The 26711-nt window shown below is 45.2% G+C and overlaps 1 protein-coding gene across 12 annotated transcripts in view; it reads left to right on the top strand.

The window, feature by feature from the left end:
* Positions 1-26711, top strand: part of srcin1a (SRC kinase signaling inhibitor 1a) — a 584261-nt gene that overhangs the window by 93998 nt on the left and 463552 nt on the right. The window lies entirely within an intron of this gene.

The raw sequence follows: 26711 nt of genomic DNA, 5'->3' as shown, positions 1-26711 counted from the left end.
TAGCTGAGAGGAATAGCTTCTGTCCTGATCCAATCACCTGTCAACCAAAATTTGAACCATACAAGGAGAACCACCCCGCCCTTCACAGAGTAACTGAAAACCATAGAACTGAAGCCAAGCCAGGAATCAAGGCCATTGCGGATAAATCAAACGAGGGGAGAAAGATAGAGCTGAAAGTTGAGGATAAATGGGTAATGAAAGCAATGAATTTCAATTATTTGATAAACCAGACTATTGTTTAATGGTTTAGTACTGATGGATTCCAGATTTGGGAGGGGTATGGAGGGGGTGGGGTAGTATGGTGGTAGGGCCTGTAGAATTAGAATTCCCACGTGGAAAGGAGGAGGAAGGGAATGGTTGGATAATACAAAAGGGAAAAATAAAGATAATGAATTTAAATTCCTTAATATGGTGTTCATATTTCAGGAAGAAACCTAATCTACTGCTCTCAATGAGTTTGTAAATGTTAATGAAATCGCAATGATGTTAATTGCCTGAAGAAACTGAGATTTGCCTGGAGTTGTTGACAACTGAAGGCTGAAGCTACATAGTACTCGAGACGATATTAAACCAGGGTGAAGGTGAAGGAGTTTCTCAGGTCACACCCAGATTACAATCAGTAACCCTAAATTTTCCTCTCACTTGTGCCTTACTGTGCTTTTTGTGTGACACACTGGTTCCTGAAGACCTGCACACTGACAGCTCACTAGCCATGCAAACAAAAAGTGCAGCAAAAGTCAGATGCTATAATATAATTACACGCAGAGGAAGGAATAGTAGGAGCAAAGCAGGATCTTAAATAATTATCAGATTCAGGCAGTGTGACAGGATCGTTGGTTGCCAGGCAGTATTGTCTCTAGGTCTGTCTCAAACATCCTGCCTGACTGACAGGGCTGTTGGGATTAACGATGTGGATTGTTGCTAGCATGGCATATTGTACAGCTGGCACATCTCCTACCAAACTCACTGTTTGTTGCTGCGCACTTGATTGCACAAAGTTTGTTTAAAGGGGCGATGTTTAATCACAGAATTCCCTGGATTATATAAGGTTGGGTTGTCAACTCTTGCTGGCGATGTTCCTGGTGGTGCCAATCACTAACTAGCTCACGTTCAATCCAACAGCCTCTCCCTCACCCAGTTCGAAATATTTTTATCACTATTAAACATGGGCTTCGATCTCCTAGTCTCTACGGTCCAATCAGAGACTTCAGGTTGTCAAGTTACCCAGAGTATTACCCAGGAAACGTTATGCAGAAAATTTCTAATTTAACTCCAGGTTAACTACAAAGCAGACCCAAACACTGACATTAAACGCCCTTGGGAGAAAGTGAGGACTGCAGATGCTGGAGATCAGCGTCGAAGAGTGTGGTGCTGGAAAATCACAGCAGGTCAGGCAGCATCCGAGGAGCAGGAAAATTGACATTTTGAGCATAAGCCCTTCATCAGGAATGAGGGGGGTGGCCCAAGGGGACTGAGAGATAAATGGGAGGGGGGTGGGGCTGGGGGTGGGGAAGGTAGCTGGGAAAGTGATAGGTAGATGAAGATGGGGGTGAAGGTGATAGGAGGGTGGAGCAGATAAGTGGGAAGAAAGGTGGGTAGGTAGGACCATTCAAGAGGGTGGTTCCAAGTTGGAAGTTTGGATCTGGGATAACGTCGGGGGAGGGGAAATGAGGAAACTGGTTGAATCAACATTGATGCCGTGTGGTTGGAGGGTCCCAAGGCAGAGGATGAGGCGTTCATCCTCCAGGCGTCAGGTGGTTAGGGTTTGGCGGTGCCCCTCCCTTCCCACCTATCTGCTCCACCCTCCTTTCCAAACTATCACCTGCTCCCCTACTTTCATCTACCTATCGCATTCCCAGCTACCTTCCCTCAGCCCCCCCCCCGCCCCACCACCACCACTTCATAATCCAGAAAACTAGGTAAAGTTCTGGGGTCCTGGGTTCAAATCCTGCTGCAGCAGATGGTGGAATTTGAATTCAATTTTAAAACATTTGGAATTAAGAGTCCAACAATGACCATGACTCCATTGGCAATTGTTGGAAAGATGTATCTTGGTTCACTAATAGGGAAAGAAATGGCATGCTTATGTGGCCTGGCCTACATATAACATCAGACCCATAGCAATGTGGTTGACTCTTAATCACCGTCTGGGCAGTTAGGGATGGGCAATAAATGCTGGCCTAGCCAGTGACACCCTCATCACATGGATGACTAAATAAAAGTTTGTAACAAGGTCAGCCAAGTGGATCTCATAGAATATGAATTCCTGACTGGGCTATTAATCTGGTCCAATCAGGGAGTCCTGGCTGACAGATAGATATAAACAGGAGTGTCAGGGATTCTGTGCACTCTGCACTGAGCTGACTCTGAGGGAGTTGGATCAGTGCTAAGGACTCTCCACTTGTAAATAAAGGTTGATTTGGTGATAGGATACCGGCCTCTGGTGAGTTATTTTAGTGGTGACGAGAGAAAAGTACGCACCTGAAAGAATTTTCTCACAATTGTTTTCTTTGATTTGGGGTAAGCATTTCTGGCATCATGTTGTTATTTGGGAAGCTTGATTCATTCAATCCTGTTGTTGAAAAATGGGCCCAGTATGTGGAAAGAATGTTTTTTCCCCAGGCAAATGACACTGGGGAAGATGAAAAACAATGAGTAATTCTCCTGAAAGCTTGCGGACCTGCAGCTTTTTCAGATATTAGGAACCTAAGTTAGGCTGACACACCAGATATTAAAACCTTTCAACAGTTGATAGACTTAGTTAAGGAATATTATGACCCCAAGCTTCCACTAAATCTGAGATGCTATTGGTTTCACTTGGACTTTAGTAAAATCTTTAACAAGGTTCCCACATGGTAGACTAAGTAGTAAAGTTACATCACATGGGATTCTGGGTGAGCTTGTCAATTGGATATAAAATTGGCTTAATGGTAGGGGACAGAGTGATGGTGGAGGTTGTTTTTCAGACTGGAGGCCTGTTACCAGGGTGCTCCATAGGGATTAGTGCTGGGTCCACTTTTGTTTGTCATTTGTAAAAATGACTTAGATGAGAATATAGAAGGCATGATGAATAAGTTTGTGGATAACACCAAGATTGATGGTATAGTGGATAGTGAAGAAGGTTATCTAAGATTACAAAGACATCTTGATCATTCGGTCAATGGGCTGTGGAGTGGCAGATGGATAAATGTGAGGTATGGCAATTTTGGTAAAACAAACAAAGGTAGTGCTTTCTGGAGTCAGGAAGTTCCAATACCTTTTTGGACATACATTTATAATAATAACATACCACAGACTCCTGCTAGGCCAAAGCACTGCCACCCATTGCTTCAATCTGAATTCAGCAGTAGGCTCTTATACTAAATATGTATAATTACAAGTTGGAACACCATCCAGAAGGCCAAGTAGCAAATGCCGATGCACTGAGCCGCCCCCACTGGGAGATATACGATTGGTGGTTGCGCCACTGGAAGATTCCGTTCTGGGTTTAAATTTTCTGGACACACTTACAGTCACAGCTGACAATATCAGACTTTGGATGCAGAAAGATCTGGTCCGAGAAAAACATAGAACATAGAACATTACAGCGCAGTGCAGGCCCTTTGGCCCTCGATGTTGCACTGACATGTGAAACCAATCTGAAGCCCATCTAACCTACACTATTCCATTCTCGTCCATATGTTTATCCAATGACCATTTAAATGCCATTAAAGTTGGTGAGTCTACTACTGCTGTAGGCAGGGCGTTCCATGCCCCTGCTACTCTGAGTAAAGAACCTACCTCTGGTATCTGTCCTATATCTATCACCCCTCAATTTAAAGCTCGTGCTAGCCTTCACCATCCGAGGAAAATGACTGTCATTGTCCACCCTATCTAATTCTCTGATTATCTTATATGTCTCTATTAAGTCACCTCTCAACTTTCTTCTCTCTAACAATAAGAAAATTGGGCAATTGGAGAAAAGGAAATTATGACATTATCAGACTGGAGTTGGGAAGTACAGATTGGGGGCAATTGTTCCACAGAAAGGGCACAAGAGATGTGGAAAATCTTTAAAGAGCAGTTGTTGCAAGTTATGCATAAATTTGTTCCTCTGGGACAGGTAAGAAGGGTTAAGAGCCTTCGATAATGAGATCAGAGGAGCTTCTTGTCAAAAGGAAGAAGGCATCTTACGTAAGGTTGAAGAAGCAAGGATCTAGCACAGCTTTAGAGGATTACAGGCTTACTAGAAAGGAGCTCAGAAATGGACTAAGGAGAGCCAGGAGGGGGCACAAAAAAGGCTTGGAAAGACGGATTAGGGAGAACCCAAAGTCATTTTACTCATATGGGAGGGATAAAGGAATAATCAGGGAGAATGTAGGGCCAGTCAGGGATAGCGGAGGGAACTTGTGTGTGGAGTCTAAGCAGATAGGGGGAGCCCTAAATGAGTTTTTTGCTTCGGTTTTCACTGAGGAAAGGGACCTTGTTGTGAATGAGAACTTTGAGGAGCCAGGAAACAGGCTTGAACAGATCGAGATTGAAGAAGTTGATGTGCTGGAAATTTTGGCAAGCATCAAGTCCCCAGGGCCGGACCAGATTTATCCTAGGTTGCTCTGGGAAGCGAGAAAGGAGGTTGCTAAGCCGCTGGCGAAGATCTTTGCCTCCATACTCTCCACGGGAGGGAGGGAGGCGAATGTTGTTCCTCTGTTCAAGAAGGGGAATAGGGAAATCCCTGGCAATTACAGACCAGTCAGTCTTACATCTGTGGTCAGCAAGATTTTGGAAAGAATTCTGAGGGATAGGATTTATGACTATTTGGAAAACCATAGCGGGATTAAAAGCAGTCAGCTTGGCTTTGTGAGGAGCAGGTCATGCCTCACAAATCTTATTGAATTCTTTGAGAAGGGAACGAGACAGGGTGATGAAGGTTTGGCAGTGGCTATGGTGTATGTGGACTTCAGTAAGGCATTTGATAAGATTCCCCATGGTAGGCTCATTCATAAAGTCAGGAGGTATGGGATACAGGGGGATTTGGCTATCTGGACTCAGAATTGGCTGGCTGACCGAAGGCAGAGAGTGGTTGTAGATGGAAAGTATTCTGCCTGGAGGTCAGTGGGGAGTGGTGTCCTATAGGGCTCTATTCTTGGGCCTCTGCTCTTTGTAGTTTTTATAAATGACTTGGCTGAGGAGGTTGAAGGGTGGGTTAGTAAATTTGCAGATGACACAAAGGTTGGAGGTGCTGTTGATAGTATCGAGGGCCATTGCAGGCTGCAGTGTGACATAGACAAGATGCAGAGCTGGGCTGAGAAATGGCAGATGGAGTTCAACCTGGATAAATGTGAAGTGATGCATTTTGGAAGGTTGAACTTGAATGCTGAATATAGGAGCTGGAAATGTGTTGCTGGAAAAGCGCAGCAGATCAGGCAGCATCCAGGGAAAAGGAGAATCGACGTTTCGGGCATAAGCCCTTCTTCAGGAATGGGGAAAGTTTGCCCAGCAGGCTAAGATAAAAGGTAGGGAGGAGGGACTTGGGGGAGGGGCGTCGGAAATGTGATAGGTGGAAAGAGGTCAAGGTGAGGGTGATAGGTCAGACTGGGGTGGGGGCAGAGAGGTCAGGAAGAAGATCTCAGGTTAGGAAGGCGGTGCTGAATTTGATGGATTTGACTGAGACAGGGTGGGGGGAGGGGAAATGAGGAAACTGGTGAAATCCGAGTTCATCCCTTGTGGTTGGAGGGTTCCTAGCCGGAAGATGAGGCGTTCTTCCTCCAACCGTCGTTTTGTTGTGGTCTGACGATGGAGGAGTCCAAAGACCTGCATATTCTTGGTGGAGTGGGAGGGGGAATTGAAATGTTGAGCTACAGGATAGTTGGGTTGGTTGGTCCGGGTGTCCCAGAGGTGTTCTCTGAAACGCTCCGCAAGTAGCCGGCCTGTCTCCCCAATATAGAGGAGGCCACATCGGGTGCAGAGGATGCAATAGATGATATGTGTGGAGGTGCAGGTGAATCTGTGGCGGATATGGAAGTTTCCTTCGGGGCCTTGGAGGAAGGTGAGGGGGGAGGTGTGGGCGCAAGTCTTGCACCTCCTGCAGTTGCAGGGGAAGGTGCCGGGAGTGGAGGTTGGGTTGGTGGGGGGTGTGGATCTGACGAGGGAGTCACGGAGGGAGTGGTCTTTACGGAATGCTGATAGGGGAGGGGAGGGAAATATATCCTTGGTGGTGGGGTCCGTTTGGAGGTAGCGGAAATGACGGCGGATGATGCGCTGTACATGGAGATTGGTGGGGTGGTAGGTGAGGACCAGTGGGGTTCTGTCCTGGTGGCGGTTGGAGGGGCGGGGTTCAAGGGCGGAGGAGCGGGAAGTGGAAGAGATGCGGTGGAGGGCATCGTCGACCACGTCGGCGGGGAAATTGTGGTCCTTGAAGAAGGAGGCCATCTGGGTTGTGCGTTTTTGGAACTGGTCCTCCTGGGAGCAGATGCGGTGGAGTCGAAGGAATTGGGAGACTGGGATGGCGTTTTTACAGGGGGCAGGATGGGAGGAGGTGTAGTCCAGGTAGCTGTGGGAGTCGGTCGGTTTGTAGTAGATGTCCGTGTTGATTCGGTCGCCTGAGATAGAAATAGAAAGGTCGAGGAAGGGGAGGGAGGAATCTGAGACTGTCTAGGTGAATTTGAGGTCGGGGTGGAAGGTGTTGGTGAAGTGGATGAACTGTTCAACTTCCTCGTGGGAGCACGAGGCGGTGCCGATACAGTCATCGATGTAGCGGAGGAAAAGGTGGGGCGTGGGGCCAGTGTAGTTGCGGAAGATGGATTGTTCCACATCCATCTTCTGCAACTACACTGGCCCCACCCCCCTCCTTTTCCTCCGCTACATCGATGACTGTATCGGCGCCGCCTCGTGCTCCCACGAGGAAGTTGAACAGTTCATCCACTTCACCAACACCTTCCACCCCGACCTCAAATTCACCTGGACAGTCTCAGATTCCTCCCTCCCCTTCCTCGACCTTTCTATTTCTATCTCAGGCGACTTAATCAACACGGACATCTACTACAAACCGACCGACTCCCACAGCTACCTGGACTACACCTCCTCCCATCCTGCCCCCTGTAAAAACGCCATCCCAGTCTCCCAATTCCTTCGACTCCGCCGCATCTGCTCCCAGGAGGACCAGTTCCAAAAACGCACAACCCAGATGGCCTCCTTCTTCAAGGACCGCAATTTCCCCCCCGACGTGGTCGACGATGCCCTCCACCGCATCTCTTCCACTTCCCGCTCCTCCGCCCTTGAACCCCGCCCCTCCAACCGCCACCAGGACAGAACCCCACTGGTCCTCACCTACCACCCCACCAATCTCTATGTACAGCGCATCATCCGCCGTCATTTCCGCTACCTCCAAACGGACCCCACCACCAAGGATATATTTCCCTCCCCTCCCCTATCAGCATTCCGTAAAGACCACTCCCTCCGTGACTCCCTCGTCAGATCCACACCCCCCACCAACCCAACCTCCACTCCCGGCACCTTCCCCTGCAACCGCAGGAGGTGCAAGACTTGCGCCCACACCTCCCCCCTCACCTTCCTCCAAGGCCCCGAAGGAAACTTCCATATCCGCCACAGATTCACCTCCACCTCCACACATATCATCTATTGCATCCTCTGCACCCGATGTGGCCTCCTCTATATTGGGGAGACAGGCCGGCTACTTGCGGAGCGTTTCAGAGAACACCTCTGGGACACCCGGACCAACCAACCCAACCACCCTGTAGCTCAACATTTCAATTCCCCCTCCCACTCCACCAAGGATATGCAGGTCTTTGGACTCCTCCATCGTCAGACCACAACAAAACGACGGTTGGAGGAAGAACGCCTCATCTTCCGGCTAGGAACCCTCCAACCACAAGGGATGAACTCGGATTTCACCAGTTTCCTCATTTCCCCTCCCCCCACCCTGTCTCAGTCAAATCCATCAAATTCAGCACCGCCTTCCTAACCTGAGATCTTCTTCCTGACCTCTCCGCCCCCACCCCAGTCTGACCTATCACCCTCACCTTGACCTCTTTCCACCTATCACATTTCCGACGCCCCTCCCCCAAGTCCCTCCTCCCTACCTTTTATCTTAGCCGGCTGGGCAAACTTTCCCCATTCCTGAAGAAGGGCTTATGCCCGAAACGTCGATTCTCCTGTTCCCTGGATGCTGCCTGATCTGCTGCGCTTTTCCAGCAACACATTTCCAGCTCTGATCTCCAGCATCTGCAGACCTCACTTTCTCCCTGCTGAATATAGGATTAAAGACAGGATTCTTGGCAGTGTGGAGGAACAGTGGGATCTTGGTGTACAAGTACATAGATCACTGAAAATTGCCACCCAAGTGGATAGGATTGTTGAGAAAGTATATGATGTTTTGGCTTACATTAACAGGGGGATTGAGTTTTAAGAGCCGCGAGGTTCTGCTGCAGCTCTACAAAACCCTGGTGAGACCACACTTGGAATATGTGTCCAGTTCTGGTCACCCTATTATATGAAAGATACAGAGGCTTTGGAGAGGGTGCAAAGAAGGTTTACCTAGGATGCTGCCTGGACTGGAAGGCTTGTCTTATGAAGAGAGGTTGACTAAGCTCAGACTTTTATCTCTGGGGAGAAGGAGGAAGAGGGGTGACCTGATCGAGGTGTACAAGGTAATGAGAGGCATGGATAGAGCCAATAGCCAGAGACTTTCCCAGGGCAGGACTCCCTGGCACAAAGGGTCATAGTTTTAAGATATTAGGAGGAAGGTACAGAAGAGACGTCAGAGGTAGGTTCTTTACGCAGAGAGTTGTGAATGCATGGAATGTGTTGCCAGCGGTGGTGGTGGAAGCAGAGTCATTGGGGACATTTAAGCGACTGCTGGACATGAACATGGACAGCAGTGAATTGAGGGGTGCGTAGGTTGGGTTATTTTATTTTAGATTAGATTTAATCCTGGGTCGAAAGGCCTGTTCTGTGCTGTACTTTTCTATATTCTATGTTCTATGAAAACAGAGTCAAGTCCCTCAGCCTTTCCTCATAAGACCTCCCCTCCATACCAGGCAACATCCTGGTAAATCTCCTCTGCACCCTTTCCAAAGTTTCCACATCTTTCCTATAATGTGGCGACCAAAAATGTATGCAATACTCAAAGTGCAGCCGCACCAGAGGTTTGTACAGCTGCGACGTTTCCTCATCGCTCCAAAACTCAATCCCTCTACCAATAAAACCTAACACACCGTATGCCTTATTAACAACCATATCAACCTGGGTGGCAACTTTCAGGGATCTATGCACATGGACACCAAGATCTCTCTGCTCATGCACATTACCAAGAATCTTACCATTAGCCCAGTACTCTGCATTCCTGTTACTCCCTCCAAAGTGAATCACCTCACACGTTTCCGCATTAAACTCCATTTGCCACCTCTCAGCCCAGCTCTGCAGCTTATCTGTGTCCCTCTGTAATCTACAACATAGAACATAGAAGAATACAGCGCAGTACAGGCCCTTCGGCCCTCGATGTTGCGCCGATCCAAGCCCACCTAACCTACACTAGCCCACTATCCTCCATATGCCTATCCAATGCCCGCTTAAATGCCCATAATGAGGGAGAGTCCACCACTGCTACTGGCAGGGCATTCCATGAACTCACGACTCGCTGAGTAAAGAACCTACCCCTAACATCTGTCCTATACCTACCCCCCCTTAATTTAAAGCTATGCCCCCTTGTAATAGCTGACTCCATACGTGGAAAAAGATTCTCACTGTCATCTTTCCTCACTGTCCACAACTCCACCTACTTTAGTGTCATCTGCAAATTTACTAACTCATCCTTCTATGCCCTCATCCAACTCATCTTAAACATGAAAAACAGCAGTGGCCCCAAAACAAATCCTTGAGGTATACCACTATTAACTGAAATCCAGGATGAACATTTTCTTACAGCTAGCCAATTTCCAATCTAAGTCACTAAATCACCTTCAATCCTGTGCCTGTATATTGTCTGCAATAGCCTACCATGGGGAGCCTTATCAAACGCCTTACTGAAATCTATACACACCACATCAACCACTTTACCCTCATCCACCTGTTTCATCACGTTCTCAAAGAACTCAGTAAGGTTTTGTGAGGCATGACCTACCCTTCACAAAACTGTGTTGATGATCCCTAATCAAATTATTATTTTCTAGATTAGTATAAATCCTATCTCTTATAATCCTTTCCAACACTTTACCCACAACCGAAGTAAGGCTCATTGGCCTATAATTACCAGGGTTGTCTCTACTCCTCTTCTTGAACAAGGGGACAATATTTGCTATCCTCCAGTGTTCTGGCACTATTCCTGTAGACAATGACGACATAAAGATCAAAGCAAAGGCTCTGCAATCTCCTCCCTAGCTCCTCCCTAGAATCCTAGGATAAATCCCATCTGGCCCAAGGGACTTATCAATTTTCACACTTTCCAGAATTGCTAACACCACCTCCTTATGAACCTCAATCCCATATAGTCTATCAGCCCGTATTTCAGTATTCTCCTTGAGAGTATTTTTTTTTCCTGTGTGAATACTGACGAAAAATATTCATTTAGCACCTTTCCTATCTCTTCAGACTCCACGCACAACTTCCCACTACTGTCCTTGACTGGCCCTAATCTTACTCTAGTCATTCTTTTATTCCTAACATACCTGTAGAAAGCTTTAGGGTTTTCCTTGATCTTACCTGCCAAAGACGTCATGTCCCCTCTTGGCTCTTCATAGCTCTCTCTTTAGGTCTCTCCTGGCTAACTTGTATCTCTCAAATGCCTTAACTGAACCTTCACATGTCATCTTTACATAAGCCTCCTTATTCCTCTTGACAAGAAATTCAACTTCTTTAGTAAACCACAGGTCCCTCACTCAACCACTTCCTCCCTACCTGCCAGGTACATACTTATCAAGGACACGCAGTAGCTGTTCCTTGAATAAGCTCAATTGTGCCCATCCCCTGCAGTTTTCTTCCCCATCCTATGCATCCTAAATCTTGCCTAATCACCTCATAATTACCTTTCCCCAAGCTATAACACTTGCCCTGCAGTATATACCTATCCCTTTCCATGGCTAAAGTAAGTGTAACTGAATTGTGGTCACTATCACCAAAGTGCTCACCTACCTCCAAATCTAACACCTGGCCAGGTTCATTCCCCAGCACCAAATTCAATGTGGCCTCGCCCCTTGTTGGCCTGTCTACGTACTGTGTCAGGAATCCCTCCTGCACACATTGGATAAAAACGGACCCATCTAAAGTACTCAAACTGTAGCGTTTCCAGTCAATATTTGGAAAGTTAAAGGCCCCCATAACAACTAGCCTGTTACTTTCACTCCTATCCAGAGCCATCTTTGCCATCCTTTCATCTATATCTCTGGAACTTTTCGGAGGCATGTAGAAAACTCCCAATAGAGTGACCTCTGCTTTCCTATTTCTAACCTCAGCCCATACTACCTTAGTGGATGAGTCCTCATCAAATGTCCTTTCTGCCACTGTAATACTGTCTTAGACTAACAATGCCACACCTCCCCCTTTTTTACCATCTTCCCTGTTCGTACTGAAACATCTAAACCCCAGAACCTGCAACAATCATTCCTGACCCATTCCTGGCCACAATATCGAAGTCCCAGGTACTAACCCATGCTGCAAGTTCACCCACCCTATTCTGGATGCTCCTGGTGTTGAAGTAGACACAATTCAAACCAACTTCCTGCCTGCTGGTACACTCCTGCGACCTTGAAACCTTATTCATGACCTCATTACTCACAACCTCCTGTACACAGGAGCTACAATTCAGGTTCCCATCCCCTGCTGAATTAGTTTAAACCCTCCCGAAGAGCATTAGCAAATTTCTCCTCTGGTTCGGGTGTAGACCATTCTATTTGTAGAGGTCCTACCTACCACAGAATGAGCCACAATTATCCAGGGTATCCGAAACTCACCCTCCTGCATCATCCCCATAGCCATGTGTGCAACTGCTCTGTCTCCCTATTTCTCGCCTTGCTAGCACGTGGCACGGGTATCAAATCAGAGTAACAACTCTGTTTGTTCTAGCTCTAAGCTTCTACCCTAGCTCCTTGAATTTCTGCCTTATATCCCCATTCCTTTTCCTACCTATGTCATTGCAGCCTATGTGGACCACAACTTGGGGCTGCACCCCCTTCCCCAAGGATCCCAAAAACATCATCCACGACATCACAGACCCTGGCACCTGGGAGACAACACACCAACTACGAGTCTGTCTCGTTCCCACAAGCAACCACCCAAATATATTACCTCACTTACTCAGCAGTCCCGTGTTCGCTCCTGCTCAGCACGCACTGCATCTATTCATGAGGTAAGCTTTTAACTGATTAATTTACCTTCCCACAGCCCCCGGTGCTCGCTCTCACTGCTCCCACTGCTGCTGCGGAAAACTGAAACAGCTGGTGGTGATGAGGAAACCAAAGATCGATCATAACCAGAATTGAAATGTTTTTGGACTTGGAGAGACCAGATCACAGTAGAGGATGGCATATTAATATGGGGAGGAAGAGTGATTGTCCTGAGCAAAGGTCACTGTGGAGTTTTTACAACACATTGGCAACAGGTTACATTGGAAGCAGGTCATTCAGCTCATTGCGTCCACAGTGACCAACCGATGGGCATTCTACCCAGACACACCCTACCGTACACCCATAGCCCTGCATTTCCCACAGCCAACCCACCTAAACTGTACACCTTTGAAGAGTGGGAGGAAACCAGATGACCCAGAGGAAACTCACACAGACACAGGGAGAATGTGCAAACTCCATACAGTTGCCTGAGGGTGGAATTGAACCTGGGTCCCTGGTGCTGGGAGGCAGCAGTGTTAACCACTGAGCCACCGTGCTGCCAAATCAATTGATATTGTGACACCAGATGTTAGGGCTTAATCCTTTGTGATTCTAAACAGTTCATCCCCAGACCATATGATATCATCATAATGGGTGGTACACATGATATTCCTCAATAACATTTCCTCCAAAACTATTCTTCATTATTAATATTATATGTCTGTTCAGATCATTCTATTTATTAGTACCTCATCACCACCCACAAGTCTGTGACTTTAAAATTTCATGATCAGGTTTCACTATTCTCTCGGAAAGCCGTCTGTTTGCAGTTGGAAGATTGGAAGTTTACTGGGTCGATAATCTTTATCACAAAATCTCTTCTTAACAGTTTAAGGCCTACAGATCCCTTTAAATGGGACAATTTTTAATCTCTTGGATGTTCTTCACAAATGACAACTTCCCTGATGGAACAGACAACTTCTTTCTGTCCTACCTTGGGGTCCATGTTCATAGATTCCTCAAAGTTGCCATCCAGGTTGATCGGGTTGTTAAGAAAGTGTACGGTTGGCTTTCATTAGTAGGGGGATTGAGTTTAAGAGCTGTGAGGTTATGTTGCAGCTCTATAGAGCCCGTTTGAGACCACACTTGGAATATTGTTTTCAATTCTGGTCACCTCATTATAAGAAAGATGTGGAAGCTTTGGAAAGGGTGCGGAGGAGATGTACCAGGATGCTGCCTGGACTGGAGGGCATGCTTTATGAAGAAATATTGAGGGAGCTAGGGCTTTTCTCATTGGAGCAAAGAAGGATGACTTGACGGAGGTGTACAAGATGGTGAGAGGCAAAGATAGAGTGGATAGCCAGAGACTTTTTCCCAAGGAGGAAATGTCTATCACAAAGGGGCATACATTTCAGGTGATTGGAGGAAGGTTAGGGGAGATGTCAGAGTAAGTTCTTTACACAGAGAGTGGTGGGTGTGTGGATGCACTGCTGGCAGTGGTAGTAGAGTCAGGTACATTAGGGACATTTAAGCGACTCTTGGATAGGCACCTGGATGAGAGTGCAATGAAGGATGTGTAGGTTAGTTTGATCTTAGAGTAGGATAAAAGACCAGCACAACATTGAGGGCCGAAGGGCCTGTACTGTACTGTACTATGTTCTATATCCTAAACCTGGAGAAAGTGAGGACTGCACAATCTGGAGATTCAGAGTCGAATTCCTCAGTATTAACCCTTTCAGACCCACTTTGCACTTTGTAAGTTTTGCCATAGAGTCATTTACTTGGCAACTAATTGAATGAAAGACTGATGGATGTTGAGGCAAGACAGAGAATCTATTATTAAGTAACCGTGGGGCAGATTATGATCCATTTGGTTAGAATGCATCAATCTTCCTTCCTGTTTTTTTTTCCCCTGTTTTCCCTCTGACCAATCGATGATTGATGCTTTACTGTGATCCCCTGTTCTGTCGAGTCTACTAGACTCTATCAGAGTCATTCTCTTCTGTTCAGTCAGCAGGTTGTGTGTTCAATCGCACCCTAATGCTTTGATCACATAATCTAGTCTTATACTTGGTGCAGAGACAGTGACGAGCTGTTAGAGACGCTAAATTTCACAGCTCCATGATATCCAGTAGCATTTTGCAGCAAATTAAGTGCATGATCACTGTAGGCATGTCCCTCTGACTTGACTGGTTGTAACTAGTGGAGTGCCACAGACATCAGTGTTGGGGCTTCAAACACTTACAACCATTGGATCAGTGACCTGGATATGGTGACCAAATGTAAGATAGCTAGATTTGCTGAAAACCACCAAGATATGAAAGAAAATATCAATATGAGAATCAATATGAAGATGTGGAGAGGTTACTTGAGTGGGCAAAAAATTCTCAGATGGAGTCTAATGTGAACTTGAATAGAAAAGCAGTCCACTATTTAAATGGAGAGAGATTGCAGAACTCAGAGGTACAAAGGGATCTGGGTGTCCAGGCACATGAACCACAAAGAGTGAGTTTTCAGGTGATGTTCCCTCTAAGCTGTGTCATTCAGTGGGTCTGTGCACTGCCCATCCACATGAATTGGATACATTGACATCTAGTTCCAGAGGCAAATGTCACCTCGCAGGTCCACACAGGGGAGGGAAAAATAAGAGGCAAAGTAGTTTTCAGGCACGGCAAGTGATCAGGAAAGCAATTCAAATGTTAGTTTTTATTATAAGTGAAATGGAAGATAGGAAGACCATTTTTTATTGCACTGTACAGGGCCTTGGTGTGACTAGATCTGAAGTACTGATGACAATGTTAGTTGTCTTATTTGTAAAGTGATAAAGTTGTGTTAAAAGCAGTTCAGAGACAATTTGGTCAACTCATTCCCGGGATAAAGGGCTTATTTTACGGAGAAGCCTTTACCCATTGGCCTTATGCAGAATGAAACATGATCTTGTTGAAACATATAAGATCCTGAGGGGAAAGACTAGAATTTAGCAACATGCTTTAAGAATAAAGAGGTCTCCATTTTAAGATGGAGCTAAGAAGATTCTTTTCTCTCATTGATATGTTAACCTGTTTAATTATCTTCCTCAGAAAACAGATGACGTTGAATTTATTAAAGACTGAGTTAGATACACTCCTGATATACAAGGGAGTTAAGGGTTATGGGGAAGGCAGACAGAGATATGTAACCAATTCATCTGTTTCTCATGATGTGGGTCAGGGCACATCCCAGGACACATCCCAGCTCTCTTCAGTTACTAGGAGAAAGTGAGGACTGCAGATGCTGGAGATCAGAGTCAAAGAGTGTGGTGCTAGAAAAGCACAGCAGGTCAGGTAGCATCCGAGGGGCAGGAGCTGTAGAGCTTCTGCTCAAAACATTGATTCTCCTGCTCAGATGCTGCCTGATTGGCTGTGCTTTTCCAGCACCACGCTGTTTGACTCTCTTCAGTTACTGCCAAGGTATCTTGTAAGTCCACTTCAGAGGAGAGCAGGACTTTGGTTTAGTACCTTGCCTGATTTATACTATATTGACAATAACAAGCCTGTGAGCTAAGATAAATCAGCCACTTGTTAAATCCCACACACGTGGGATCTTTTTTTTAGACAGCCTTCAGAAATGAGATAACGAGAATCCAGAGACAGTATATTCCTGCAGGGTGAAAGGAAAGCATCCTTGCAAGAGGATTCGCAGTAGGTTAAGATCAACTAGGAGAAAGTGAGGACTGCAGATGTTGGAGACCAGAGTTGAAAAGTGTGCTGCTGGAAAGGCGCAGAGGCCAGGCAGCATCCGAGGAGCAGGAGAATCGACATTTCAGGCATAAGCTCTTCTTCAGAAATGAGGCTGGTGTGCCAAGCGAGCTGAGGTAAAATGTTGGGGGGGGGGGCGCTGGGAATTTGGAGGAGGGGCGCTGGGAATAAGTTGGTGGAAGGAGGTGAGGGTGAGGGTGATAGGCCAGAGAGGGGGTGGGGGCGGAGAGGTCGGGAAGAAGATTGCGGGTCAAGAGGGCAGTGCTGAATCCGGGGGTTGGGACTGAGATAAGGTGGGGGGAGGGGAAATGAGGAAGCTGGAGAAATCTACATTCAACCTGTGTGGTTGGAGGGTTCCGAGGCGGAAGATGAGGCGCTCTTCCTCCAGGCGTCATGTGGCCAGGGTCTGGCGATGGAGGAGGCCAAGGACCTGCATGTCCTTGGTGGAGTGGGAGGGGGAGTTAAAGTGTTCAGCCGCGGGGTGGTTGGGTTGGTTGGTGCGAATGTCCCAAGAGGTGTTCCCTGAAACGTTCTGCAAGTAGGCGGCCTGTCTCCCCAATGTAGAGGAGACCACATCGGGTGCAGCGGATACAGTAAATGATGTGTGTGGAGGTGCAGGTGAATTTGCGACGGATATGGAAGGATCCATTGGGGCCTTGGAGGGAGTTGAGGGGGGAGGTGTGGGCGCAAGTTTTGTACTTCTTGCGGTTGCAGGGGAAGGTGAAACGTGAAAAAGTGGATAATTCCCAAGGACCTGATTAGGTGTACCCTAGAACTCTGTGGGAAGCTAGGGAAGTGATTGCTGGGCCTCTTGCTGAGATATTTGTATCATCGATAATCACAGGTGAGGTGCTGGAAGACTGGAGGTTGGCTAATGTGGTGCCACTGTTTAAGAAGGGCGGTAAGGACAAGCCAGGGAACTATAGACCGGTGAGCCTGACCTCGGTGGTGGGCAAGTTGTTGGAGGGGATCCTGTGCAACAGGACATACATGTATTTGAAAAGGCAAGGACTGATTAGGGATAGGATAGTCAGCATGGCTTTGTGCGTGGGAAATTGTGTCTCACAAATTAGATTGAGTGTTTTGAAGAAGTAACAAAGAAGATTGATGAGGGCGGAGCAGTAGACATGATGTATATGGACTTCAGTAAGGCATTCGACAAGGTTCCCCATGGGAGCCTGGTTAGCAAGGATACTTCGGAAGGTTTTCATGCTGTATGTTGCTAGCTCTTCTCTAGTCTATGCTTTGCTTTTGAAGAGCTCAATGTCATTCTGCTGTGTAATGCTGGTAGCCTCTTATTTGTATTGAGTTGGGGTTGTTAATTTATATTTGTGTTTGTGTGTATGTTGACGGGAGCCCCTTGGGCCTGGTTTATGTATGGCTTCTGTACAGTGGAGACTTGATGCAGCTATGTTTGTGCTGGAGATGGGAATAAACCTCCAAGCCATGGCAGCCTCACTAACAATTGTCCTCTCTTTGCACTTTAAATGTGGAGTCAGCCTGGACCCTGCACAAACTGTGTGCCATTGAACTAACGGGGAATAAATCTTCTCCAAAGCTATCCTTGATATATGGATTTTCTAAGACCCTTAAATGACACTTCTCCCTGAGTTGGGCATGTGGAACAGGGAGAAGACAATATTATGAGGCTCCAGGTACAACAGACAGAGCTGTGGTCATCACTGTACGAGTTGCTGTAAGATCTGGACTCTAAGCCTCACCAAAGTGCAGGTCATATACATTTGGAGAACTTGAGGTGAAGGAATGTCCAGATTTTACAGAAAAATGCTTCTTCTTGAGCTGGTGCTTTTCGACTCACGAGTGTCTGTGCCTTGCGGATTTCACTGGGGTAAATTGGAAATGTGTGGTAGAATGAGTCCTCAGCATTCCCAGCAACGTTTGTGTTGTACGGACACTAAATAGCTGCCAGCTATTTGAACTGAAAAATTATTGAAAGTGACAGTTATTTAATAAACTTGTTTGCTCTGTTCTAGATTGGTTTGGGACAATTAGAGGAGTTGGTAATTGTACATACGGAGGTGTTTCCTGTTGATGTTTGTACTTACTAGCTGCTTGAGAAATGAATAAATGTATGTCCCTAACTGTTCATAAAATGCTAAATGTGGTGAGCTGCTGGCCACATAGGGAAGGATAAAGAAATGCAACAATCTGGGCCGTGGAAGTACAGACAAGGTGAAAACGGGAATGACAGCACATTAAGTCTGATTTGGACCTACTCCCGAAAATAACATTGAAGTTACTCACTGCATGTTCACCAAACGACCTATTTATATTCAATCAGAACCAATGCCCCATTTGATTGGGAAGGAATAGTTACCCCACTCCCTCTCTTCACCACCTTCCCTTGTAATTGATCCTGAATGAAATACAGAAGATAAATTGGCTTCCCTTTCATTCTTAAACCACTTCATTATTTATCACATTTTTGTAAAACTGTTTGTTGCCACTTCGATTAATAGCCAGAGACATACAGGATACATTAGTAAGCTGCCAGATCTTAAACCAAAGTCTGTGATTTTGAAGGATTGTTGTAAATTTGACCTGTTTCTGTATATAAGCTCAAAGATACCAATTTTACAGAGAATGAGAAAAGGTTTTTTCCATTATGTTGACAACCATCAGGCTGTGGTAGGATCAGCCCATTCAGATCCTTGAGTCTGGAACTACCATTCAGTGAGCTCATGGTTAACCTGTACATTCCCCTCCTCAGTTAGAATCAGAGAGTCATAGAGGTCTTCAGCATGAAAACAGGCCCTACGGCCCAACTTGGCCATGCCGCCCAGTTTTCACAATTTAAATTAGTCCCATTTGCCTGCACTTGGTCCATATCCCTCCCTACCTATCCCATCATGTACCTATTTAAATGTTTCTTCGATAATGAAATTGTACTCGCTGCCAGATTGTAGTGATGGTAGCCTGTTCCAGACACTCACCATCCCTGGTATTCTATCTGTCTAAAGAGCCTTGCATTATTAAACATTATCAAACACAGTTTTGACAACTGAATCCCATCCTCTACAACGTTTTGCAGGGGCGGGCTCCCAGTGTAGCTAACCTTTGAGTGAAGAGGTGTTTCCTGACATCACTGTTGAACAGCCAGTTTTTAGTTAATGATTGCTTACTGTTGCTTATTCTAACCCTAACCCTCATCAGAGGAAATAATCTCTCTGTATCTGTCCACTGATTTAATCAAATTGTCAAATCCATAAACTCTCAAATCCATAACCTAAAGACTAAAAGGTCTTTCTGTTGTGCTCCCTGCTCCCCCTAGTGGTTAGATGCTGTATTGTGTGGTAATGAGCTCCCCAAAGAGGAAGGATCCAGATTCAATTCTTTGTGTCACTGGTCTCAGTAAGGGGCAGTAGTGAAGGTGGTACAATTAGTGTCAGATTCTGTGGTTTCAATGGATGAGGATTAGCCTGGATTTCAAGATCATTGTCCATTGGCCACATCTGCAGTTGACCAAGATGACTCAGGTAGAGCAGTAGAGTCACCTGAAATCCCACAATTTCAGACTGGAAGACATTCTGGGGAATGGTTTAAGAAGAAGAAGAAATCCATAAATATTCACATTCCAACATCAAGAAATAGAATAGGCCTTGGCTGTGACAATAGCTGGACAACTCTGCAAATGGAGAAATGAAGAAGTGCTGTTCAGTGGGTGTTGTCGGCTTTCCATCGTTAGGGAATGGCACACGCTCCTCTGATAACTCCATGGTCTTGTGGACTATTTCTTTCTGACTGGAATCCATCATGGTTTGCATCTCTAAAGCAGATAAAACCAATCCTGCTCATTCCGTTTGGACACAGTCCAAAAATGTGCAGGTTAGGTGGATTGACCATGCTAAATTGTCCATAATGTCCAGGGAAGTATACGCTAGGTGGGTTAGCCTTGGGAAATGCAGGGTTACAGGGATAGGATGGGGGTGTGGGTTTGGGTGAGATGCTGTTTGGAAGGTTAGTGTGGACCTGATGGGCCAAATGGCCTGCTTCCACACTATGGGGATTCTATGATTCAATGATATTCCTCCAAGTTTCATTATGCGATCCTATACCATCAATATCCACCCCCCCTCAACTCTCCTGCCATTGGTCACGTAACACACCCATCACAAGGATGATGTTGCCTCTCAGGTCAATTGTAAATTGAACACTTTTTCTTACCCATTTGGAAGATTCTATGTTGTCAACCAGCCAACAAACAGCTAAATGTCCCACTTCCAACATTATGTAACTAATAAACAACAACGCTGAAAGGAAAGGAAGGAACATACAGTTTTGTTCATAACACCCAGTGACTTTTCTCCTCAGTTTACTCACAGTTGTATCCTGGAGATTAATTATTAATTCTGATAGATTCTAGCAACTGTAATGGTTTCCCAAACTAAACTAGTCCCATTTGCCCACATTTGGCCCATATCCTTCTGAACCTTTCCTATTCATGTATCTGTCTGAATATCTTTTAAATGTTGTAACTGTTTCTCCATCTACCACTTCCCGGGCAGTTCATTCCACAAATGAATCACAACTGTGTGATAAAGTTGCCCCTCAGGTCCCTTTTAAACCTTTCCACTCTCACCTTAAAAATATGCCCTCTAGTTTTGAACTCCTCCCACCCTAGGGAAAAACCCTTTGCTAGTCACCTTGTCTATACCTGTCATATATTTATAAACCTCTATCAGGCCACCCCTCAGCTTCCTACACTCCAGGGAAAGAGGTCTCCGTCTATCCAGCCTCTCCTCATAACTCAAACCCTCCAGTCCCAGCAACATCTTTGTAAACCTTTTCTGTGCCCGTTCCAATTTAATGATATCGAGGATGGTGGAAATCTGAAATAAAATGAGAGCATGCTGGAGTGAGACGGGCAATTGATTGGAGAGAAGCAAAGTTAACTTCTCAGATCAATGACCTATTAGAGCACCCTTGGATAGAAGAGTCAGAACTGGGCCAGGAAACACACACACACATCGCAACATTTGTCTTTCTGCCTCTGAGCAACACGCCCTATGCTAATCATTAATACATCCGTTGGCTTCTCCCTGAACAAGCTCTCTGCTATAAGCATGTAGAAGAGTTATAAAAACACAGGCAATGTTTGCAAGCATTTATTCAAAAGATTGAAAGGGTGTTTGTTTAGTTTGTGACACCTTTGCCCCTTACTTACTGCAAAATATGTTTGAGTGGCGTCAACAGCCCTTAGCTCAAATACCATTTGCTGACCTCAATTAGTCAATAAAATAAAAAGACTGAAGAGACTGAAAAACCGAAATGGAAACAGAAAGTGCTGGGGGCGACTTGACGGGTCTGGCAGCATCTGCAGAGAGAGAAACTGAACTAACGCTTTGAGTTCAAGTTGCCACCATGAGGCCAGTAAACATCTTCCATGCAAAAGCTCCTCGACCAATTCCACTGAAGTGTTTCAGTCCAATGTTATGATTTGGGGCCCAGGACTAGTCAACAATCAGATTTCTGATCAGTAACTTTACTGATTTCCATTAGCAATCCAGGCTTTGTAACAGGGCTGCTGGATGCATCCCTCACACAAATGTACAGAATAATGCAGCTAGATCTTGCCACCTCTTTAAGCACATTGTTGGTCTTTCCAACTGAGCTGAATCTATTAATATATGATTCAGTTGGTTCATTGTCATTTCTCTCTATCCCAATTGTCATCCCAACAACCAACCCATAATTTTTGACCAAAGCATAATTTTTTGAATAACCTGGATATGATGATGCTTTTCCTTCTTTATTACCATGAGATCATTGGTCATAAGATGTTGGAGCGGATGTAGGCCATTCAGCCCATCGAGTCTGCTCTGCCATTCAATGTGATCAAGCCAGATTTGATAGTCCTTAGGTCCACTTTCCTGCCTCTTTCCCCTTATCTCTTGACGTCCTTACTCATAAAGTTATGGAGTCATGGAGATGTACAGCACGGAAACAGACTCTTTGGTCCAACTCGTTCATACTGACCAGATATCATAACCTAATCTAGTCCCATTTGCCAGCACTTGCCCATATCACTCTAAACCCTTCCTATTCGTATATCCATCCAGATGCCTATTTAAATGTTGTAATTGTACCAGCCTCCACCACTTCCTCATTCCATACATGCACCACACTCTACATGAAAAGGTTGCCCCTTAAGTCCATTTTAAGTTTTTCCCCTCTCACCGTAAACCTATGCCCTCTAATTCTGGACTCCACCACCCCAGGGAAAAGACCATTGTATATTCACCCTATCCATGCTCATCATGATTTTTATAAACCTCTATAAGGTCACTCCTTGGCCTCCAACGCTCCAGTGAAAACAGCCCCAGCCTGTTCAGCCTCTCCTTATAGCTCAAACCCTCCAACTCTGGCAACATCCTTTGGGTGGCACCGTGGCTCAGTGGTCAGCACTGCTGTCTTACAGCACTGGGGTCCCAGGTTCAATTCCAGCCTCGGATGACTGTCTGTATAGAGTTTACATGTTCTCCCCGTGTCTGCGTGGGTTTCCTCCCGCAGTCCAAAGATGTGCGTTAGGTGAATTGGCCATATTAAATTGCTCATAGTGTTCGGTGCATTAGTCGCAGGGAAATGGGTCTGGGTGGGTTACTCTTTGGAGGGTCGGTGTGGACTGGTTAGGCTGAAGGGTCTGTTTCCACACTGTAGGGAATTTAATCTGAACCCTTTCAAGTTTCACAACATCCTTCCTCTCGGAGAGAGAGACCAGAATTGCACACAGTATTCCAACAGTGGCCTAACCAATGCCCTGTACAGCTGCAACATGACCTCCCAACTCCTGTATTCAATATGCTGACCAATAAAGGAAAGCATTCTGGAACGCCTTCTTCACTATCCAACTATCTGCAATTCCACTTTCAAGGAGCTATGAACCTGCACTCCCCGGGACCTTACCATTAAGTGTATAAGTCATGCTCTGATTTGCCATTCCAAAATGTAGCACCTCACATTTATCTAAATTAAACTCCATCTGCCTATTGGCCGAATCTGATCAAGATCCTGTTGTACTCTGAGGTAACCTTCTTCACTGTCCACTACACCTCCAATTTACCTGTCATCTGCAAACTTATTAACTGTACCTCCTATGTTCATATCCAAATCATTTATAAAGAGGGCGAAAAGCAGTGAACACAGCACCGATCCTTGTGGCACACCATTGGTCACAGACCTCCGGTCTGAAAAACAACCCTCCACAACGACATTAAAAAAATCTTACTGTCTCAGCCTTGAATATACTTAATAAGGCAGCCTCAACAGCCCTCTGTGATAAAGAATTCCACAAATTCATAACCTTCTAACAAAAGAAATTCTTTCTCTTCTCTGTACTAAATGTGTGACCCCTTATTTGGATATTATGACTTCTGGTCCTAGACTCTTCCCACAAAGCGAAATAACATTTCCACATCTAGCATGTCAAGTCCTCGAAGAATCTTGTATGTATGAATAAAAACATCTCTCATCCCTTTATGTTCCTGTGAGTACAGGCTTAACCTGCTCAACCTCTCCTCATAATACAATCCCTCCACACCTCGTAGAAGCCAAGTGAACCTTCTCTGGACTGCTTCCAATGCCAATATACCTGTCCTTTGATAAGGTGCCCAAAACTGTTCACAGTATTCTAGCTGTGTTCTGACGAGTACCTTGAATAGTTTTAGCAAAACCTCTTTTAAATCCCATTCCTTATGAAGTACAGGCCAACATTCCATTTGCCTTTCCAATTAGTCGCTGACCTTGAATGCGAGCTTTTATAATTCATGGACAATGACTTCCAAATCCCTCTGCCCTGTAGTTTTCTACAGTCTTTCTCTATTTAAATAATGTTCATCTCTGCTATTCTTCCTGCCAAGGTATATAACCTTGCATTTTGCCATACTGTAGTCCATCTGATACAAACAACCTTCTATCACCATACTCTGTGTCCTGTCATGAAGCCAATTTTGGATCTAACTTGCCAGGTTAACTTGGATCCCATGTGCTTTTACCTTCTTTCTCAGCTTCCCATGTAGGACCTCATCAAAAGCTTTGTTACAATTCATACAAGCTACACCAACTGCACTACCATCATCTGCACACTTAGTCACCACTTCGAAAAGTTCAAGCAGATTTATTAGGCATGACCTCCCTCTGACAAAGCTGTGCTGACTATCTATAATCAAACCTTGCCTCCTTAAATGGAGATTAATTCTCTCCTTCAGAATTTTCTCTGAAAGTTGCTGTACCACTGAGATGAGACTCAGTGCTCTGTAATTCATGGTCTATCTTTACCCCATCTTCTATTAGTTAGCTGATTCTCTATCAATGCTAATATACTCGCCCTATCATCACAGGCTCTTCTATTATTAAGTAAGCTAATGTGTCTCCTATTCAAGTTGCAAATCTCAAATATATTTGCCTGGATTTAAATTGAATTGTAGGTCTATGTTACGATATAACTTCAAATAAAGCATCAAAATTAATACAAAGGACCCCCTTGCATGTTTTCTCCATCTTGTACCTAGTTTTATTTTGGCAATCATGTTTTTTGTTTTATGCTTGTCCCAGGAACTTGCCCCTATATCTCTCCCAAACTGTCACTTGTCATGCGTGAGTCTAGACATTGAGTGTTGACCGGCCTTTTGAATCATGAAATTCGGTCAGATTCTGTCATCACTGACTATCAGTTCCAGCAATGGTTCATGGCAAGTCCCCAAGAGGTGGAGCTTTGGTTGAATTTTTACCCAACCACAACCTCTTTTCCTTGGACCAATCCATTTGAGACTAACTATTGCCAACACAGCTAATCCCGCACTGAGCTTCAAAGCTGAGATAGACCTGATTAGTTCCACAGTAAATCACTTGCCCACCAAGGGGGCCATTTTATATTTTAGAAACATAAAAACAAAGGAAATAAGAACAGAGTAGGCTGTGCAGCCCTTTTAGCCTGCTCCACCATTCAATATGATACTAAGTTCTTGATTGCCAAGGGGACCAAAAGTTACAGGGAGAAGGTGGGAAAATAGGGTTGAAAAACCAATCAGCCATGATTGAATGGCAGAGCAGACTTGATGGGCTGAATGGCCTAACTTCTGCTCCTATGTCTTATGGCTGATCATCCAACTCAGTACCTTGTTCCCATTCTCCCCCTTTTACCTTAATAATTATATCTAAGTCCTTCTTGAAAACATTTAACATGAAAACCACTTCCTGTGTCAGAGAATTCCACCGGTTCACCACTCCCTAGTGAAGAAATTTCACTTTATCTCAGATTTAAATGACCTACGCTGTATTGTTAGACTGTGACCCCTAATTCTGCTCTCCCTGTTCATTGGGAACATCCTTCCTGCATTTATCCTGTCTGGTAGGTGTCTATGCAATCCCCCTCATTCTTCTAAACCCCAGTGAATACAGTCCTAATTGATCCAATCTCTCATTGTACCTCAATCCTGCCATTACAGGAATCATTCTGATAAAACTTTGTTGTACCCCCTCCATCACCAGAACACCCTTCCTCAGGTAAGGAAACCAAAACTGCACACAGTACACCAGGTGTGGTCTCACCAAGACCCTGTATAATTGCAGCAAGACATCCTTGCTCCTGCTTTCTAATCCTCTTGCTAAGAAGGCCAACATACCATGTGCTTTTTTCATCACTTGCTGCAGCTGCATGCTTACTCTGTATCTGGGATACAAGGATACCTCGGTCTTATTGTACCTCCCCCTTCTCAACCTATCATCATTCAGATAATAATTTGGCTTCCTGTTTTTGCTACCAAACTGGATAACCTCACATTTCTACACATTATACTTCATCTGCCATGCATTTGGCAACTCACTCAGTCTGTCCAATTCACACTGAAGCTTCTCTGCATCCTCCTCATAGCTCACCCTCCGACCCAGCTTTGTGTCATCTTCAAACTTGAAGAGGTTACATTTAGTGCCCTTGTCTATTATTTTGAAGAGCTGGGGTCTAAGCACTGATCCCTGTGGTTCCCTAATTGTCACTGGCAGCCACTTAAAAAAAAAATCCCACTCTTTGTTTCCTGTCTGCCAGCCAGTTCACTATCCATATCTGTACATTACCCCCAATCCCATACACTTCCATTTTATATGTTAGTCTCTTATGTAGGACCTGCTGAGAAATCTTCTTGCAGTTCAAGTAAACCACATCCATTGGCTCCTCCTTATCAATTCTACTAGCTACCTTCTCAAAAAATTCCGTAGATTTGTCAGCCATGATCTTCCTTTCATAGATCATGCTGGCTCTGTTTGATCCTGTTACTCAACCATTCTTAATTAGCATGTACTGTTGGTTCATGAACAGCGCAGATCAGATGTACAGGAGTTGAGTGAAGCATTAATTTGGGGGATGTAGCACACACTCAAACCAATCTTCCAATATCTCCTGTTAACATGCTAACTAACATTGGCTTGTTTTGTGTTCCTGTGGGAGAGGGAGCCTACAAGGGGGAAACACAGTGTAGGCCGCTGCCCAATCAGGATAGCTTCTGTTGCTGTTGTACCTGAATATGAAGCAACTGAACAACTCCAAGTAAGAGGGCTCTGCAATTTCAATGCGACCAGTTAGTGCAACTTCCTCATTCCATTCATGAAGTACTGTCTGCAAGCTAAGTAACGCTGTCAGAATTCACTC

Source organism: Chiloscyllium plagiosum, unplaced genomic scaffold (assembly GCF_037043375.1).
Source record: "Chiloscyllium plagiosum isolate Xiang-an unplaced genomic scaffold, Cpla_swu_hap1 HiC_scaffold_32, whole genome shotgun sequence".
Lineage (NCBI taxonomy): Eukaryota > Metazoa > Chordata > Chondrichthyes > Orectolobiformes > Hemiscylliidae > Chiloscyllium > Chiloscyllium plagiosum.
This window is presented reverse-complemented; position numbering and strand designations above follow the sequence as displayed.